The sequence below is a fragment of the Lissotriton vulgaris genome, chromosome 2_1 (assembly GCF_964263255.1).
Source record: "Lissotriton vulgaris chromosome 2_1, aLisVul1.2, whole genome shotgun sequence".
Lineage (NCBI taxonomy): Eukaryota > Metazoa > Chordata > Amphibia > Caudata > Salamandridae > Lissotriton > Lissotriton vulgaris.
Window position 1 is genome coordinate 1,580,622,915 of NC_141687.1, and position 20,391 is coordinate 1,580,643,305.

Consider the following 20,391-nt stretch of genomic DNA (forward strand, 5'->3'; position numbering starts at 1 on the left):
ATGCACGGAAACGTATGTGTTTGCCTCCCGAACTTCCCCTCCATTCTTGGCGGCTAAGGGTACATACTTCGTCTGCCACGACAAGGCATACACATGGTTGCCCGCTGACTTCTCGGGCACATGCTTCATCTTGTTTCTGCTGCCACCCACCTACACGGCCGGGGCAGATTACCACCAGACAAGGACAGTTAGGGGTGTCGTGAGTCAAGACGACACTGCGGGTCAAGAATTTGGAGACTTCGCAAAGGGTTTTCCGCCATTTTGGGAGCCTATGGTGAACAGCAGGAACATTCGACAATTGACGAGAATAGTTGAGTCCGCCGTGACTGAAACGGCCGGTGCCCTTAGCAACTTCACAGCTGAGCTTCAGTCGGATCGACTTATGACCCTTCAAAACCGGGTTGCCCTGGATGTCATACTTGCAGACCGTGGTGGTGTATCTAGAGTGATCCAATCTAGTTGCTGCATTTTCATCCCCGATAATGCTCCGACAGTGTACCAAGCCATCTCCAAGTTACACAAAATCTCTGATTCCCTTCACATGGAGAAAGGGGATTGGTCTCTGCTAGGGTGGTTCTGGGAACTGATCTCTGCCTGGAGATGGAAAACTCTGATCTTCATTGGGATGATCTTAGCCATTCTGTTTATGTTCTGCCTGTTTGTACAGTGCGCTCCTGCATTATGTGGCCTCTGTGCTACTTCATGTGTGAGGAAGCCTGTATCAAGGGACGACTTGAGCAACAGAATGATGCTCCAACAGCATCTCCACGAATTCATCAATACAGATCTGGATTCAGATTAGAGTTATTGCCTAATATGAGGGCAAAAGGAGGGTCTGTGGTACTGCAATTCTGGACCTTGCCGTTCCACCAGCCTCGGGGTCCACACACTTGTATCGCAAATGTCGTCGTACCATGACGAATTCGGTATCGACGGACCGGTAATGATTAGGACATCATCCCTATGCATTTGCGTCATGATCGAGTGATGCTGACACCCTTAAATCGTGGTTTCCGTCTCGAACCCTCAGACGCCATTTTGTGAACGGCATCCATCTTGTAGCTTGCCCTCCTATAGTCAATTGATTAAGGCCGAGTTTGATCTGAAAGGACACGTCCACCGTAGCTGACCCGTTTTATGATGGGAGGGTGCTCGACCTTATTGGCATTTCATCGATATCTGATGGGAGTTCTGGATCTGGCTGGGTTATCCATCACCAACTGGACATCTGAAATATGTGCTGACCAGCATGACTTTGCTCTTTGTATTATTGTGGAAATATTTGTATTGCCATATCGTAAACGTAAGAATTCTTGCCCGCAGCTGTTATTTCTGTATAAAGAGGGAAGGCTGGTTCTGTAAAAACGAACAGTCTCCTGAGAACTTACGGCCCGTGCTGTCGTACTTCTAGGACACATGTTACTTGGTTGCAGCCAATAAAACTCGATCTCTGACTTCAACTAGAAGACTCTGTGTTTCTGTAAGTCCAGAACAGGGAGAACCTAGATGTCTTCGGGTGTGGTCCCCTGGCACCACCGGGTCTCTAAAAACCCGGCACCTCAAGCTTCTAGATGATACCACATGGGAAGAGCTTGAAAGAGAAATTACTTTGGCAGAGGTGGGCTCTGCATTATCTTTATTGTCATCTGGTAAAGCTGCAGGTCCAGACAAATTGCCGATTGATCTGTTAAAAATTCTTAGCCACAAGCTGTGTCCCATTTTGTATGATTTATTCCTTGGGATTCAATGGAATGGTGTTCCACCAGACTCTTGGGATGAGGCTAACATAATCCTTTTTTCAAAGAAGGGGAAACCCCCCGAGCAGCTAACTTCGTATTGCCCCATATCCTTGAATAATTCGGACTCTAAATTATATGCAAAGGTATTGGCTCTCAGACTCAGTGGGGTCATTGAATGTCTTGTCTCCCCGTGGCAGCATGGCTTTATCCCTGGTAAAGGGACTACAGATCATACCCGCCGGGTAATTGCATTGTTTGATGCTATGGCTACGCGGGGGGACAGATGTCGGTGATCCTACTTGACTCTGAGAAAGCCTTTGACCGTGTCTCATGGGACTTTCTGTGGGAAGTCATGAATCGCAATAATTTCGGCCCCAAATGTATCAAATCTATTAAGTCAATGTATCGCCGCCCCTAAGCAAAAATTCTAGCAGCATGGTCAGTATCAGGATGTATCAATATTGCTAGGGGCACTACGCAGGGGTGTCCGTGTTCGCCCCTGCTTTTTGATTTATATATTAATCCCCTTATCTTGAAACTATTAGAAAGTAACATTATTAAGCCTGTTATTAGCTGTCATTTCGAAACTAAAGTATTGGCCTATGCCGATGATATCGCGGTTACTACATCTGACACGATTGAAGCTATTCGTGATCTAGAGAGAGTGACCACGGAATTTGGGAGCTGCTCGGGGTACTCTCTTAAGAGAGGAAAGACGATTATTCTGTGCACCGATAATACCATTTGTCCGGATCAACGAAGAGCTGAAAAGGCTACGTATTTGGGAGTTGTTGTTTGTGCTAATACTAAGTTATTAGCAAAAGCTAATTTTGATCCACTAGTGGTTAAGATAAAGGATGACCTCGATAGGGTTAATAGTCTCCATCTCTCCATTATAGGAAGAGCCAACTATTTAAAAATGAACATGTTACCCAGATGTCTCTATTTATTCCGGGCAATTCCGCTAGCCATAGATCAGAAAGTGTTAGTGCTGATTAACTCGCTTATGTCTAAATTCATGTGGCAACATGGTAAGATTCGGAGATCGCTTACGCTATTATCACTCCCTTATGATAGAGGCGGCCTTACTATACCTAACATAATTCTTTATCACTGGGCGGCGTTTTTTAAACAGCTTACTCCCTTGATTAGTGGTCTAAGTGTAGAGAGCTCGGAAGGCATTGGTGCAATACCTTCAATATATGAGCTTTTATTAGGTCAGGAGGCCAAGGGCTTACTCTTACGGAACACTGAGGCAAAGAACTATAAGGATTTTAAGGGAGAAGTTATAGCTAGTGCATGGAGAATTTGGAATAAAGTGGCCAAATATATGCATATTGGGAAGATTAATCGATATACACCGCTCTGGCGCTCCAATGCCATTCAAGGTCTCGATTTCAATCCTGTCGCAAGGAAATGGGACAATCTGGGAATCAAAACAATTGGTGAATTCTTAGTAAATAACTTTGATACCACCTTTTTTGATTTGAAAGTAAAATATAATTTACAAAATGGAGACTTTTTAAAATTTGCTCAGGTATTTTCTAAATTAAAGGCCAAAGAGTCTCTAATTTGCCTTTCTAGAACTGAAACCTTGGATGCTATATCCACAATGCACACCAGGATAGGGACCCTGTATAATATTCTTTTGAGCAAGATACATGATGATCTAGATAAAATCGAAATTAAATGGGCAACAAAATTAAATAGTCCTAACGTGGACATTGATAGAGTGCTAGAGATGAGTCAGAAGCTTTTTATGGCTAGCAATCTTAAAGCGCAACTTTTTAAAACATTATTTGATCTTTATTTCACTCCTGCTAAACTGTTTTCGTGGGGTAAGCGTGAGAATGATTTATGTCCTAGATGTACTCAAGGGCCGGCAAGCCTTATTCATATGTTTTGTAATTGTCCCGATTTGACTTTAATTAAGAGTATGATGTTATCCTTTTGGTAAGAGGTATTTGGTCACAAAATACCTGAGTCAGAAAGTTTTGTTTTTATTAGGACATGATTATTCTTTAAATCTAGCAAAATCAGAAGAAAGATTATTGTTTATAGGCACAGCGGTATTAAGGCTAATTCTGTCGGCTCGTTGGAAAGAATCTGACCCGCCAAGTTTTCAGATGTGGCTAGCACGCTTCCTAGCAGTCTATAGATATGAAACTGCTATTTTTGAAACTAGAGAAGTTAAATCTAGGGCGCGTGGGGAAGTGCTCTGGCGTCCGGTTACTAACTGGTAAGCTGGAATTATTCCTAGTGGTATTGGTTGATCTAAGTATTTGTGCCTTTATTTTATTTCATTGCCCTATGTGTTTACTCCATGATTTCTTCTGTTTAAATTATTGCCTTTGCTTGATTATTCGCCTTGTCTTTATTCTTTGCTACATGGTGTACTTATGTTGTGTTGGTTGCTTCTACTCTTTGTAATATGAATCTTGCTTTTCCTGGTTAAAAAATTAAAATAAAAAAAAGAAATGAAGATATATATGGTAGTGTGATAAAAAAGAGTATCTATCAAGGTGTTATGAAAAAAATATATCAGATGAATTGTATCTGGCAGAGGGTATGTGTTTAGAATGTTAGGACCAAATTATCTTACTAACCCCGATCGAGTTACTCTTGCTATCAATCCCTCACAAAAACTATGTGATGACATTAATGTCTTCTTCTTAGACAAAATAAAGAAAATATAAGAAACCATTGTCCCCAGCCATGAGGATAGGCAAAACTCACCTGACAATAGTAAATCTAACACAATGGCTACTTTCCCCAGCCTAAATAAAGAAAAACTCATGGAACTACTGAGTAAAAGTAAAATCTGGATCTGCCAAATGTTTGTCCCCCTCCCATGCAAAAACTTATTTTCACCTCCTTTCCTGAAGCACTCTCTCACTATTGAACCTCTCCCTCACACAAGGAGTTGTCTCATCAGCTTTCAAAGAAGCAGTGATTATTCCACTTTAAAAAAAAGGTATGGATCCCCATGCCTATATCTCTTATTCCTTTCCCCACAACATTATAGAGGCTCATGTAGCCAACACCTTTGCTCCTTCATAGAAGAAGCACATTTCCTAGATTCCCACCAGGCAGTTTCCAGCCCTCCCACTCCACTGAATCTATTATTTTATCAGTAGTGGATGACCTTAAAGAAATGGCTGACCATGGGTGCACTCAGGCACTGGTCCTATTGGACCTGTCTGCAGTGTTCAATACTGTTGATCATGAGATCTTAATAGAACAAATTGCTGCAGCAGGTCTCCTAGGCTCCACCCTGAATTGGATGAAATCTTTTCTAAAACATCAAAAGCAATCAGTCTGTCCCTCGCTCACCCTATAACTCTGCTATGGTTAGAATGACTGTGGGGTACCTCAAGGTTCTTCTCTGTCTCCCCACATTTTTCAACATCTGCATTCATCCTCTGATACATATCCTACAACAAAAACAGTTAAGATCTACTATTATGCGGATGACATGCAGCAAATTTTTACAATCAATGAGACACCTGACTTTAAGGTGTTTCTTCAGAATACCATGCTGTTCATTAGAAACTGGATGGACTGCAACCAGTTAAAGCTAAACTCTGATAAAAAAAATTGTCATCCCTAACAATAAACTCAACCACTGGACCCCTGCTCACTGTCCAATGGAGCTTGACCCCACACCCATACCTAAGAGTATGATAAAAAGTCTTAGCAGCCAAATCGATGCAGACCTATCTATGAAATCCCATATAAACTCAGTTACATCTACCTGCTTCCTCCAACTCCAACTTAAGGAATTTAGGAAAATCAAAAGATTCTTTAGTAGAGAGGCCAGTATCCAAATTATTATTGACCTGATTCTGTCTAGAATTGATTACGCTAATGCTGTCAACTCGGGTCTCCCAATCCCTCAAAACTACTGATTACAACTGATACAAAACCAAGCCACCAAAATCATTTATTTCCAACCTAGGCATTGCCATACAAGGCCAATGATGAAGGAGCTTCACTGGCTTCCAGTGGTGCAGTGGTCTATGTTCAAAATAGGATGCATCATCTTTAAAGCAACCCACAGCAAAGGCCCAAGATATCTATCCTCAAGGATCCATAGATATTTCCTGAAATTCAATCTAAGATCTGCACAAATGAACCCATTGGAGAACCCAAGATTTAGATGCAGAAGGACAGCAGGCTATCATATTTCCATGCAATGACATACATTTTGAAAATCTATGCCCATTGCTATCAGACAGGCAGCAGACATTGTTTGTTTCAGGAAAATCCTAAAAACATGGCTTTTCACCAAAACATATAGTGAGACATGGACCCCTAACTATGGAGGCTTCATCAAACCAGCGCCAAGAGACCTTTCGGTGTATGTGCGTTTGATAAATTCCCCGTAACATAACATGTATCTAACAGCAATGGAGGTATTCTCATAGTCACCTAGGCCCTATTCAGGTACTCATCTTATCACCCACCCACTACTCACGTACTCATCCAATCACCCAGACACTAACCGTTCACTTATATAATCACCAAGACTATACCTATACAGTCATTTAAACACCCAGGCTCAACCCATGCACTCATCCAAACACCCACTTATAACCCATGCTCTCATTCAACTACTGATCCACAAGTCATGCACTCATCCAATAACGCAGGCAGTACCATTGTTGTGAACCTATTGCCAATTCAGTACCTATGCACTCATTCAATTACTGAGGCAATGCTCTTAACTTAACAATGGACTCATGTAATCACTCCGACACTAGTCTACTCTCATCTAATCAGCCAGACACTACTAATGCACTCATTTAATTATCCAGGCACTAGAATTGCACTCATTCAATCTTCTAACCACTATCTATGCATGTAATGAGTTACTGAGGCATTAGTCTTGCACTTATCTAATCATTCAGGCACTGCTCATGCACTCCTCCAAACACCTAGATAGTAGTGATATTCTCATGCAAGCATGCAGGCAGTAACTATGCAGAAAGGGAATGACCCATGGAGTTCCCACATGCTCAGGGAATCATACAGGCACTACCTATATCCTCAGAAAATCACCTAGGCACTACTATGCACTCATCCAATCATCCTGGGAGTATTGATGTACTCAACCAAACATATGTATTTACAGGTTTTAGTAAGGACCATGTACTCTTTTAGAACCATCTGGTGAATTATAAATACCTGTTACACACTCTTTGCATGTACTCAGAAGATTTAGTGAGCTACGTGTTCTGATATAGATTAATATGTAGATTTGTATTTGCTCCGTTTTCCAAAATTTAAATCCAATGCATCTAAGTAGAAAAGTACTGAGATACTAAATCCACCAGTGACACAGTGGTAGAGAGGCACACAAATAGCTCTTAGGTTGTGTTTTCAGATTTATAGTATTGCACTCCTGCACTTTGGTTATGGTCAATTTAAGAAGAAGGTATAAACTGACTTTCACCATGTATAAGTGAGAACTGAGATATGGTGTAGCTGTGTTGTAGGAGAGGGTGCTATAATGTTAAAACATAAATAAATAAAGTTTTGTGTTTATCTTTGGGTTTTGGTATATTGAAGTAAGTGCATGTAGTTATATAGGTAGCTTCATCTGTAGATTTAAAACTGTAACATAACATAAAAACTATTTTCCTATTATGTGTAAGTCAGTAGTAAAGTAGTTGGTACCTTGGCTAGCGTAAAAATTCAAATATACTTTTCTTTTTTACAGAAAAATACCTACATAAATACAAAGAGTTAGAATGCCTACAAAAGCTTGGAGGAAAAAGCAGCATAAGCAACTAAAGTATTTGTGCAGAACTGAGACACAAAAGAGAAAAATGCAGAAAATGTGGTGAAAGAAAAAAGAGCTGCTGATAAGAGGACAAAGTCATTTCTCAAAAATATATGCAGCCATCTGCAAAGATTATAAAATAATGAACATAAAAAGCAAACTATGAGAAAGAACAAGAGTGTACAGAATCTATATTACAAGAACAGGAGAGAATGTAATAAAGAAAAACACACATTACCCAGGATACAGAAGCAGTTTAAGGAAATCAGACCTAAGATAATTTGTAGAACAGTGGTTGTAAATCAACTGAATTGAGGGAGTAGTTGATAAGGTCTTTGCTTTGAAGAGGAAGCTTTTCATTTGGATTATAAATAGAATTAAGACTGTTGACAAAATGGTATTTTACATGAGGAGACAAAACCAGAAGAAAAGATTGGTGAATAGAAGTAACTTCTGTACAGTTTTTAGTGGAGAATGGATACATACTTTTAATACAGAGCCTTTCTTTATTTAAAAAAGCTATCTGCAGTATAATGCATTAGTTTATGCAATGGATGAAAGAGGGCGATGTTATGAAATGAAGAATGGCACTCCTATAGTGAAAGAAGTGATAGTACCTAGAATTGTAGAACAAGTTATTGGAGAAGAGATACAGTGAAGGCGTAGTCAGGCCCTGTATACAAATGGAATTGTAGTAGTGTTTGTAGTATCCAACAGCAATAAATTAACACTATAAGAAGATTTCAACATATGTTGCCAAGGCAAAGTTTAAAACACACAGTAAGTACTTTACAAAGATTGTATCCTTGCAAGGTTAGAATACATACACATTTGAAGGAACACTCACTAGTTTGTTTAACAAAGAAAGTGCTCCAGAGCACCTTCCTTCATTTCAGGATACAAGCTGTACACCTCTCAACAATGCAAACTTTATTTAGAAGGCTCTGCTATGTGACAATTCCTGCTTTATGTTTAGGAGAAATGAATAAAGCTCTTTTGAATGGTACTGTGGCAGAGGTAGAAAAGGTTTGTGTTGGTGTTCAGTTTGGTTTCTTTGGTCCATAACAGGACTCTAGGGAAAATAAAGAGTTGATAACAGGAGGGGTTGCAGAACAGGACAGATGTATTGTAGATGATAGCTTTGAAGAAGAGATTACAAAATGCAACACTGTGCGCTCTGAAAAATCAAAGTATGTTTGTATAAATTGTCGACACACTCACTACAGGATTCAAACACAGACTGTTGACTTGTATTTAAAAAGTGAAAAAGAAAAAATAAAGATAACTGGCAAAAGCTTGCTGTGTACTTATTTGTAGTGGAACACTTTGACATGTCCACACGGCAAGATATATGTAAGAACTGTTACAATAAATTTGAGGATAATCAAATGCCTGCTAGAGCTGTGCATAATAGTTAATTCTGGTTCCAATTCTAGAACCACTTCAAGGTTTAAATGTTTATGAGTCAATTCTTATACAAAGTATATATCTATTTCAGGCTATAGTCTGTGTGGAGGCTAGGGGTGAGCGGGAAATCCGTTACGCTCGCGGATTTTTGGGAAATGCGCAATCCGCGAATTTTGCGGATTTCCTGCAAAATCCGCAAAAAAAAATCCGCGAACGTAACGGGTTCAAAAGTTGAACCCCCACTCATGCAACTATTTTACAATGGCGCCAGCAAGCTGCCAGCGCCGTTGTAAAATAATTACAAAGTTAGCTTGCACAGGAACCACTAGATAAAACGAAGCAGGTGCTGCTTTATTTTATCTAAGTGCTTCCTGTGCAAGCTAACTTTGTAACTATTTTACAACGGCGCTGGCAGCTTGCTGGCACCATTGTAAAATAGTTGCATGGCTGGGCACAGGTCTGCAGCTCACTCAAGGGACCCCTGCGCCCTTCGGGGCGATTGCATAGTAACACACACATGGTCGCTCGAACTAGTTGATGCTCAAATTCAGTGACTCATTCATTAGCCCAAAAACAATCGTGAGTGACGTCGAGGCTGGACAGGTGTGCCTTCTTCCCAAATCTACCGTGGAAAATCAGCTGTGATGCTGGATAGGCTTTGCATCCTTGACTTTCACGAGCGCAATACCCGTGCTGTTCCTGTGACCAGGAGCTTCTTTCTCTTCATCTGCTGAACTGATCTTTCTCTGACCTTTTATTCACACACGAGAGGCACATACCCTACTGGGCACATTGTGTTCGCACGGGTTTCTGCAAGTTCGCACGCGTTTTGTACAATTTCGCAATTTGCGAAATTGTACAAAACCCTCGCGAACTTGCAGAAACCCGTGCGAACATAAAAAAAAAATTATCCGCGCGGATTCGCGGATTTTGCGGATTTTCGCAACCCGCAAATTCGCAAATCCGCAAATTCGCGGATTTCCAATCCGCTAAATCCGCTCATGCCTAGTGGAGACAAAGACAGGCAAGTTACCACCAACAGAGCTGCAGAAAGGTTTAAATGGTAGAGTGGTGTACTGTATTGTTAGTGTTTTCTCAAAATGTTCAGCTGGACGCTCCATAATTTTTTATGGTAATGCTAGGACTATTATAGGAAGAGGATGTAAATATCTATGAATTATTTGGTTTAACTTATAAATGGAACCAGGACTGTGAACATTGTGAATTCACGTCTAGCACTCACATCAATTAGGAACAATTCCTCTACTTGACTACCAGATTGTAAAGTTGCAGCCTTTGAAAATTTAACCAAAAACTCCCATCAAGTTGTTACCTGTCGAAACTGCAGCGTTTAGATTTCCTTCCCAAGAAGCCGAAATGCGTCAAGGCGGTGCATGGTGTCTGAAGGAAAATAAATATATTCATGCACTCAACTTTCTGGGTCCATGTTCGTCTTTCCGTCATGATTTGGAGTTTTGAAGATGAAGTTCTGCTTCTATTTTTCACCGGTTTGCTTCTTCGGTTTTTCATGGATCCTTCCTCTGTTTGGGCAGCGCAGCAGGAAGCTGGCTTCTGGTGACCCGGAAGCATCTGTTTGTCATATATATATATATTTATATATATTGAAAACAAAGGTGCCCCACCCACCATTCCAGGATGCACTCAGGAAAAGACAAATATCAGTTTTCAGCAGCATTCTTTATTTTTGGAAAACCGGAGCAGTGTCCAGAGTATTTTGCAGAAGCCCTACGTGTTTCAGAGTTCATCCTCCTTGTTCACGGGCATGTGCAATTAATTAAGGCAAAGGTAAGAGAAGGTTTGGAGTCATCTTTTATCACTCTCTGGTGGGCCTCTATTCAATCCAGCATTCTGGGACTTGTAGTGTCCTTCCTTTCAGTGAAACACCATTTGTGGGTCCCACCTCAAATGATTAATGCATATTTAAACTCTCTAGTGAGCCTCTGCAAAAAGCCTTCGGTTTAAATTAAGTTATTGAAACTGTTCATCTGACAGCACACAGACAGTCTTTGTGCCACAGCCCACCATTTTGTAGCGGTGCAATCCTCCCGACCAGGACTGGCCGGATAACATTTTGAAAACAAAGGTGCCCCACCGTTCGAGGATGCACTCAGGCACATGCAAATACCACAGTTTTCAGCAGCAGTCTTTATTTTTAGAAAACAGGTGCAGTGTCCAGAGTATTGTGCAGAAGCCCTACGCGTTTCAGAGTTCATCCTCCTTGTTCACGGCATGTGCAATTAATTAAGGCAAAGGTAACAGAAGGTTTGGAGTCATCTTTTATCGCCCTCTGGTGGGCCTCTATTCAATCCAGCATTCTGGGGCTCGTAGTATCCTTCCTTTTAGTGAAACACCATTAGTGGGTCCCGCCTCAAATGATTAATGCAAATTTAAACTCTCCAGTGAGCCTCCGAAAAAAGCCTCCGGTTTAAATTAAATTCCTTAAACTGTTCCTCTGATAGCACACAGACAGTCTTTGTGCCACAGTCCACCATTCTGTAGCGGTGCAATCCTCCCGACCAGGAGACTGTCCGGATAACATTTAAAAACAAAGGTGCCCCACCGTTCGAGGATGCACTCAGGAACAGGCAAATACCACAGTTTTCAGCAGCATTCTTTATTTTTGGAAAAGCTTTTGGACCTTTGAAGAAAAGGCAGGAGCTTTGAAACACGTCAGGCGCTATCAATTTTGACTGGAATGCATATGTTGGTTCCTTTGTGAAAATAAACCTTTTGGTTTTCACTAGCTGTCGAGTGCGTCCTTGAAAGCTTTTGGGTCTTTGAAATACATTAATTAACATGTGTCGTGGAGGAATGCACCATCACGAATGAGAGAGGCTGCTGGTAGGAACTATGTCCATGCCTGTTGAAGCCCAGCAAGTGAGGTAATTTGACCTGCTTTGTATTCTGGGTTCCACTGAGGAAAATAATGGATTTTAAAGTGTGAATGATTAAACAGAACTCACTAAAGGAGGTGATTGGTATTGAACTGTACCACCAATTCTAGCATGCACTGTAAAGAAAAACGCACTGAGCGAGGCTCACTAAAGATCATCAATTACTGAATAGGATGCAGCTGGGAATGAAATCAAAGCTCTGGAAACATTCACAATCTGCAAGTCGCCTATGAAGAAAAGGCAGGAGCCTTGAAACGCGTTAGGTGCTATCAATTTCGACTGGAATTCAAATGCAGGTTCCTTTGTGGTTTTCATAAGCTGTCGAGTGCGTCCTTGAAAGCTTTTGGGCCTTTGAAATACATATATATTTTTTTTTCACTGAAAAAACCAATGGATTCAGGGACGTTATAGTTAGTTGTGAGTGGGGTAGCAAAGGTCCAGGGATTTTAAGGCTTGAACAACACTTGAATAAGTAGTATTGATGGGTGGGTGGAGACACACTCGAAGCTCTGGACCTCTTGGGCTTCAAATAAAGAGACAGTTTTGAAAAGTGGTAAGTGTGTTCTCCACAGAAAATCACATCAGTTTTTCAAGATTAATATCCATTCTTTCCAGATCGTGGTATGGAGGACAGAGACATTTTTGTTTGCAGTGAAGTTTCTTTATTTTTATTCATAGAACAAGGACAGCCGACACGTGTTTCGCCCCCTCTTGGCGATTTGCGCCGGGGCTTTCTCAAGGCTGTTGAAGGGGATAAGAGAGAATGTTTTAGTTGTGTGGTCTGAGAGCAGTTGACCCCAAGAAGAACAGAGGAAACACCTAGTGTGAGGAAGTGGTTAAGGTGATTTTGTGATACCATGGCAAGAAAAAGGCTTATCTTCATGCTCAAAGAGAGGTGGTGATTCTTAAGTCAAATGCAGTGATTTGGAAAGTTCCAGAACCCCGCAGAAGAGAATTCAGAAAGAAAAGATATAAGTGTTTTTAGAGTTTTTTTAGAAAGACGGCTAGTAAGCGTAGAAAAAGGTGTCACGATATTCAGTTTGTCAATCAAGAAAAAGGTCCCAAAGTGCCAAAACAGAAAAGGGTAAGTGGGTAGAAAAAGGTGCAGTGTGGTAAATGGAATACAATCATAATACCTAGGTTGGCTAAATCTCGTAGACAGTTGTCGTTTCCATATATTTACAGTGTCCCAAATACGAAAATATAATTCTTCAAAGGTAAAACATTTTCTGTCAATTCAAACAGAACAATTCATAAGTACGATTGTTTTGACATCCGGTCTTTTGCATAACATGTTTAAATAAAACATTGTGAGAAGTACAGACAAGCTTGCACTATATAATAGTATCTATCTATAAAAAAAAATTTTTAACGTGAATATCAGGGTTCGTGATATCTTTCATGAAGTTTATCTAACCCATTGGCGGTAGTGCCTATTATTCAATTAGTTTGAACATGGCTATTATGCCTGCATCACGAGGAATACCATCCAAAGGATCATATATTGGCAATTAGTTCAAAATGGTGATGGTCCTAGTGACTTACATTGGGTTATATCGTGCATGTAGCAAAGTCATGAGTTGCCCCTATTAAAATGAGTTTGCTTAATTTCTATATTCAGAAGACACATGATTAAAAAATATTAGCCGATCTATACATCTTCATTACACATTTTTTAGCATTGTTTTTAAAACGGAAAGTCATTCCTGTATATGGCTGAGATACCCGCCACCCCCTCTCAACACGATCCCCAAAAGAAGGGAAACCGGAAACAGTTCTTCAAAGTTTTTGGATGTGGGAGGGAGTGACCCTCCCGCGGCCGTATTTATTAAAACAAAAATTAAACATTAAACGTTTCATATTATGTACAATTTCATTATCACATTTGCGATGTTTGGCTAATCTTAACATATTCTCTAATACAGAGGTTCTCCTAGCCGAACTAGCATCCTACAGAAACATTCTCTATAAACACTGAAATTGTACATCCTAACGTTTAAGGGCCAACGGCAAGGTCATAACCGGTGTCAAGATCCCTAACCAGACTTACCCCTCCCACTTGGGAAGGGCGACAGCACAGAGGCTTACCTCAAGTGCAACTACTAACAATTTCCCTTGACTTGTCGGGGGCACTTAAGACTCGACGCCATTTAAAGGTCGTTCGAATACTTGTGTGTGGTATCTAGAAGGTATCGTGGACCTCCCCCCACCCCACACAACTTACCGCATCTGCCGTCGCAGATGACCCTGGCCCCGGGAAATTCCTCAGGAGGGGGCTGTAACCCCTCCTACACAGGAAGGGGCCTTGACCGCCTTTCCTTAACTTCCGGCGACCCGCCCTTAGACGGGACCGCCTCCCCATTGAGGGGCCAATGGCCACCTCCCCCGAGCGCTCCCATCCGTGTTGGGTGACGCCCACTCATAGGGATCTACCAATTAGTGCTCACCGATCATGACCTTACCGCCTACCAAAAAATAAATACGACAATTCGAACTTATGAAAACATTGGTCGCTACGACCGAAAGAGCATGCTCAAAAAGCAACACTACATCAAGTCCTTTTAATCGTAACAACCTAAATGATATTCACGATACTTTATTATGAAAAACAACAAAACTGATACTTTCACAACCTGTAAACGAAAAAGGAAGAACATACTTAGAAAATCCACTTTATTGCACAACAACTTGCTGTCCTCAGGGGCTGGTGGGTGGGTCAAAATTGGCTCTTTGTTCTGTCCCGAGCTCACGTGTAGCGAGGAGGTGCAGCTTCGGAGCACAAGAACAAGAGGACGTCTTCCGGCCTTGCGTCTCCTTTTATCCGTCTTCAGGGCGGGCGTAAACCCGCCCCTGCCCGTCCCGAGGGCGTGGCTGGCTGCGTCAGTGTCTAGGCCAGCCCACTCTAGGGCGGGAACAGGCGCGCCCCGGCTACGCCGCTTCGGGCATACCAGCCGAGACGCGCCTCCCGCCCAAAAATGGCTTCCCGGGGGGATCGAGGCACTCCGCCATACGTTCGGGGGGACCGAGTGGTCGCCCCTTTCCATATGGCTGAGATACCCGCCACCCCCTCTCAACACGATCCCCAAAAGAAGGGAAACCGGAAACAGTTCTTCAAAGTTTTTGGATGTGGGAGGGAGTGACCCTCCCGCGGCCGTATTTATTAAAACAAAAATTAAACATTAAACGTTTCATATTATGTACAATTTCATTATCACATTTGCGATGTTTGGCTAATCTTAACATATTCTCTAATACAGAGGTTCTCCTAGCCGAACTAGCATCCTACAGAAACATTCTCTATAAACACTGAAATTGTACATCCTAACGTTTAAGGGCCAACGGCAAGGTCATAACCGGTGTCAAGATCCCTAACCAGACTTACCCCTCCCACTTGGGAAGGGCGACAGCACAGAGGCTTACCTCAAGTGCAACTACTAACAATTTCCCTTGACTTGTCGGGGGCACTTAAGACTCGACGCCATTTAAAGGTCGTTCGAATACTTGTGTGTGGTATCTAGAAGGTATCGTGGACCTCCCCCCACCCCACACAACTTACCGCATCTGCCGTCGCAGATGACCCTGGCCCCGGGAAATTCCTCAGGAGGGGGCTGTAACCCCTCCTACACAGGAAGGGGCCTTGACCGCCTTTCCTTAACTTCCGGCGACCCGCCCTTAGACGGGACCGCCTCCCCATTGAGGGGCCAATGGCCACCTCCCCCGAGCGCTCCCATCCGTGTTGGGTGACGCCCACTCATAGGGATCTACCAATTAGTGCTCACCGATCATGACCTTACCGCCACAGGTCCGGATAGTTGACCGGCTATCCGGACCCCCCACCAGACTCCTACCTAAAGGTCATGTTTTAACGATTTTAACCAAGCTAGGAAGTCGCCTATGAGTAACTCATTGCCCACCCTCGACAAATGCACACCATCCCGCAAATACATACTGTCATCATTAATACAACTATGCGAGATCGAATGTAATGTCTTGGAACGGAACAACCGACTCACTTTGTTATTCAATTTTTTAACGGAATGATTCAAAGCAGGGATCGAGATAGCCCCCCGCCACACTTTTCGTGGGATCATATGAGACCACGCAATTGTACACCCCGGAACTCTCCTTGCTAACCAACTTACCGTGGAAAGCATAGCCTCCAGGAGAAGTCGTCTACCGGTGGTGACTAGATCATTGCCCCCCAAATGTACTATGACTATGGACGGCGGTGACCTCATCCGCTCTAACAAACCCTCAAAAAATGCCTGAAACTGGTCAATACAGAGACCGCCCCTTCCGTAGAAGGACACTCTGTACCCGTATTCCCCAGGTACGTGAATCATATCACCTGCTTTGAATACGTCTGCGGCCCGTCTCACGTATGAGTGGCCTACAACCCACACCTCCTTTCTCTCAGCCGGTGATGTGTGACCGCTGGCCTGGTGTTGGGTCAACTGCACAGTCCGCCCTGCCGCGTAGGCTTGCTGAACTGAAAACAAACAGAAGACAAGAAGCGTGAGTACATGATTACAGCTTCACAACATGTGCAATCGCACATACCTCTTATAACAATTGGAGGACCAACGCCCCACCCGTTTCACTTGTTCTACATTGAGACCCCTGGCTGTAGCTTCTGTGGCAGCCCCTATACGAAAGGAATGGGTCCCAAATTCACCCGGGTCCAAGCCCGCTGCGGCAATGGCCATTGCAAGCACCCGCTGAAACTGAAACCTCGTCAGCGGGGTGGCGTCTACATGCCTCAACAATGTCCCCCCCCATGATGCCACCCTTCGTGCTAGGTAATCTTCTAAGCACTGAACCGGACACATGGATGACTCGGGGATCCTGCGAATGATCGTGCAGTCCCCCCTCCCATCTTGGTCAGTCTTGGACCTGAGAAAGGAGACAATCATCGCATCACCCCTGATCTGAACCTGCTCCCTGCACAAGCCCCCCGTCACATCCCGTTTGTTCCTTGCAACCAGCTCACTAACTCTCATAGCCCCGTGAAATGCCAGCATAAATGCAGTCCGGAACAAACAGGTCTCGAACGGGGACGAGCATGTGTTAGGGAGTGTGGTCAGCAACTGGGACAACCTGTCTAGACCTATCGGTCGTCTTACGTCTACTCTGCGACCCTCCAGACGTTGCCACCCTCGCAGCGCTTTCTGTACCGTAAAAGACGCTGTCGGGTCCAGGATGCCATGGGCCCTGGCAACAAAGGAAATGGCGGCACGATGCCTTTGGGCCGTGGCCACCGATTTCCCAGCCCTACGTAAGGACATCAGGAAAAGTACTACCAACTCCTCCTGCCCCCAAAGTCCCCCTCTCTCTGCCCCCAAAAAGGCCAAATAGGCCTGGAACGCCCCTTCATATGCCTTCCTTGTCCTGGGTGCTAGACTCTCTCCCACGAGGTGACGAAGTTCGGGGCACCGAGAGACCAGAGAGCTTCGGGGAAGGGTGCCGGCTCCGGGTCCGCTGAAGGAAGGAAGCCCGAGAAAGCCTGCATGTGAAAACGAGACAGTGCATCAGCGGCCTGATTCATCACCCCAGGGACATGTTTTGCTCTGAATACCACGTTCAGTTGCATACACAGTAAGACAATTTCTTTGAGCAGCCTCAAAATCAATTTACAACGGGCTGCCTGACTATTGATGCATTCTACCACGGTCATATTGTCGGACCAGAACACAACAGAATGATCTCTGAACCCTTCTGGCCAGGTTCTCAGGGCCACCAGAATGGGAAATAATTCGAGGAAAGCGATGTTACTTGTCAGCCCCTTCTCGTGCCACCATAGGGGCCACTTCTGTGCCGACCATTTTGTGCCGAAGATGGCGCCAAAACCTACGCTTCCTGCTGAATCTGTCCATAGCCCAAGCTCATCGGAGGACATGACTGGCTTGTTCCAGACAACTCGGCCATTGAAGTCCGCCAAGAATGCTAACCAGATCCGCATGTCCTGGCGGACCTCAGTCGATAACCTTGTGCGATGATGACCCTCCTTCAGGCCAACCATCGCTTGGGCAATTGAGCGGGAAAAGGGGCGAGCCATTGGTATCACTCTCAAGGCAAAGTTCAATTTTCCCACTAACTGTTGCAACTGATGCAGTGTAACCTTGGATGCAGTTAAACATACTTGGAGGGCTGCCCTAAATTTCGACACCTTGCTAGCTGGTAAACGGAAGCACCCCTCCCTTGAGTCCAACTCGATCCCCAGAAACTCGAGGCAAGTCGTGGGACCCATAGTTTTACCCGGTGCCAACGGCACGCCGAGATGACCCATTAACACACAGAATTTGTCTAAAGCCTGGGCACATTCGGGACTACCGGCGGGGCCAAGGAACAGAAAGTCGTCAAGGTAATGCATTACATTTCGGAAACCCGCTGTCTCAGTGAACACCCACTGCAGGAAAGTACTGAATTGCTCAAAGTAAGCACATGAAATAGAGCAACCCATTGGCATACACCTATCCATGTAAAATGATCCCTGGAACCCGAATCCCAAAAGACGCTGATCGTCTGGGTGTACCGGGAGCAACCGGAACGCTGACTCGATATCAGATTTCGCCATCAACGTCCCGTGCCCCAGGCGATTCAAGATGGCTACTGCCTCATCAAAAGATGCGTATCGCACCGAACAAACTTCTGGATCAATTGCGTCGTTCACCGAAAGACCTCGTGGAGCAGACAGATTATGGATCAAACGGAACTCACCCGGGTCCTTCTTGGGGACCACCCCTAACGGAGAACAAACGAAACCTGGTACCGGAGGTTCACTAAACGGGCCGGCGACCCGTCCCCGGCTAACCTCTTTCTGAATTTTCTCCTGCACTACCGATGTATGTTGTAAAACGGAAAGTTGATTTTTGCACATCCCTACACCCTGAAAGTCCCCTACCGGGATGCGGAAACCATGTGTAAAACCGTTCCGTAGCACCCCAGCAGAAGTACGATCCGGGTATTCGCTGAGCCAGGGAATCATTGCCAAGGTATCAATCGGGGTTGGTAAAGGCGCCCCTCGGCCTAGCTTAGACCTGTTTGGCGCCCCCCTTACCCCCATTCTCACCCGTTCTGGCTCTGCACGATGACTCAGGATGGGACGACCCACACGTACTACACTCATGTTTGAACTTACACGATCCCGGAGGCCTGGTACATTTCCCCTTGTTGAAATTAAAACAGAAACCCTTTTTCCCTGTATTGCCTGCGGGCCTTGACTGGTCGTCGGTGCTCGTACTTGGTCGAAAGGGCGTCCCCACATTCTGGCGGGAGTAATCAACAACATTGCTCCCGACCAATGGCATTCTTAACATTCCTGATTCTTTCATTTTGTCCCAAGTTAACGAATCGTAACAATCCCAAGTCAAACTCTTGTTATGTTCCTTTTCCTTTCTGAACAGATTGTCATAACAAAACCAATGGTTACCTTGATACGTTGTCGAGTAACCCATAATTCGTGATTGGTAAACGGGAAACTCAGGGAGCAACTCGGGCCTACGTTCCCCCAAAATCGATGTGAAAATACCCCATGCATTGCCCCAGTTGCCAATGTTCTCATTAACCTTAAAGGCGGCCATTTTTGCGCGCCAAACACTCGGATGCATCAAGTCCTTCTGACTTTTCACATGCTCCACATCATAATGATCAACAAGCAGGGAAAAAATATTCACGTACTCTCCCGCCCAGATCTTTTCTTTTATAGCTAACGGCACATGTTGTCCCAATCTCTCTCTACGAGAGGGTGCTGACTCGTCCCTTGCAATCGGCAATGGCCGCTTACCTGCACCGGACGCAGCTTCTGCCGCTTGCGGCTTGTCTATCCCCGCCACTCTAGCTGCCTCTTTCTTCTCACGAAGCCCTTTTATCAGCGCCTGTGCCTCGGCAGCCGTGGCGCCATCACCACTATCCCCCAACCACGCTGCTAGCTGTGCTGCCAGCTCGGGGGGCATGTCTTCCTTGGATGTCGGGGAGACGACCCCCGGGATTGGATTCCCCTCTATCGGTACCGGGGTCGGCGCCTCGAGAGTGGCAGAGGGAGCCGGGACGTCCCCACCGGCTGGAACCTTTCTCGGCCTCTTAGGTCTCCCTCCAGCCGGCGAAGGGCCCGAACCCTCCTCCCCATCTCGCTCCGCCAACCGTTTCTTTATGTCGGACATATCTTTAAAGAGTGCCCGAACCATCTGGTCAGTCGTCATTCTCTTTTCGCCTTTCCTGGGCATCTTCTTCGACGAAGTATCTGGAAGACAAAGAAAAAGATCAAAACGCTCAAAATTGGCTCTTTGTTCTGTCCCGAGCTCACGTGTAGCGAGGAGGTGCAGCTTCGGAGCACAAGAACAAGAGGACGTCTTCCGGCCTTGCGTCTCCTTTTATCCGTCTTCAGGGCGGGCGTAAACCCGCCCCTGCCCGTCCCGAGGGCGTGGCTGGCTGCGTCAGTGTCTAGGCCAGCCCACTCTAGGGCGGGAACAGGCGCGCCCCGGCTACGCCGCTTCGGGCATACCAGCCGAGACGCGCCTCCCGCCCAAAAATGGCTTCCCGGGGGGAT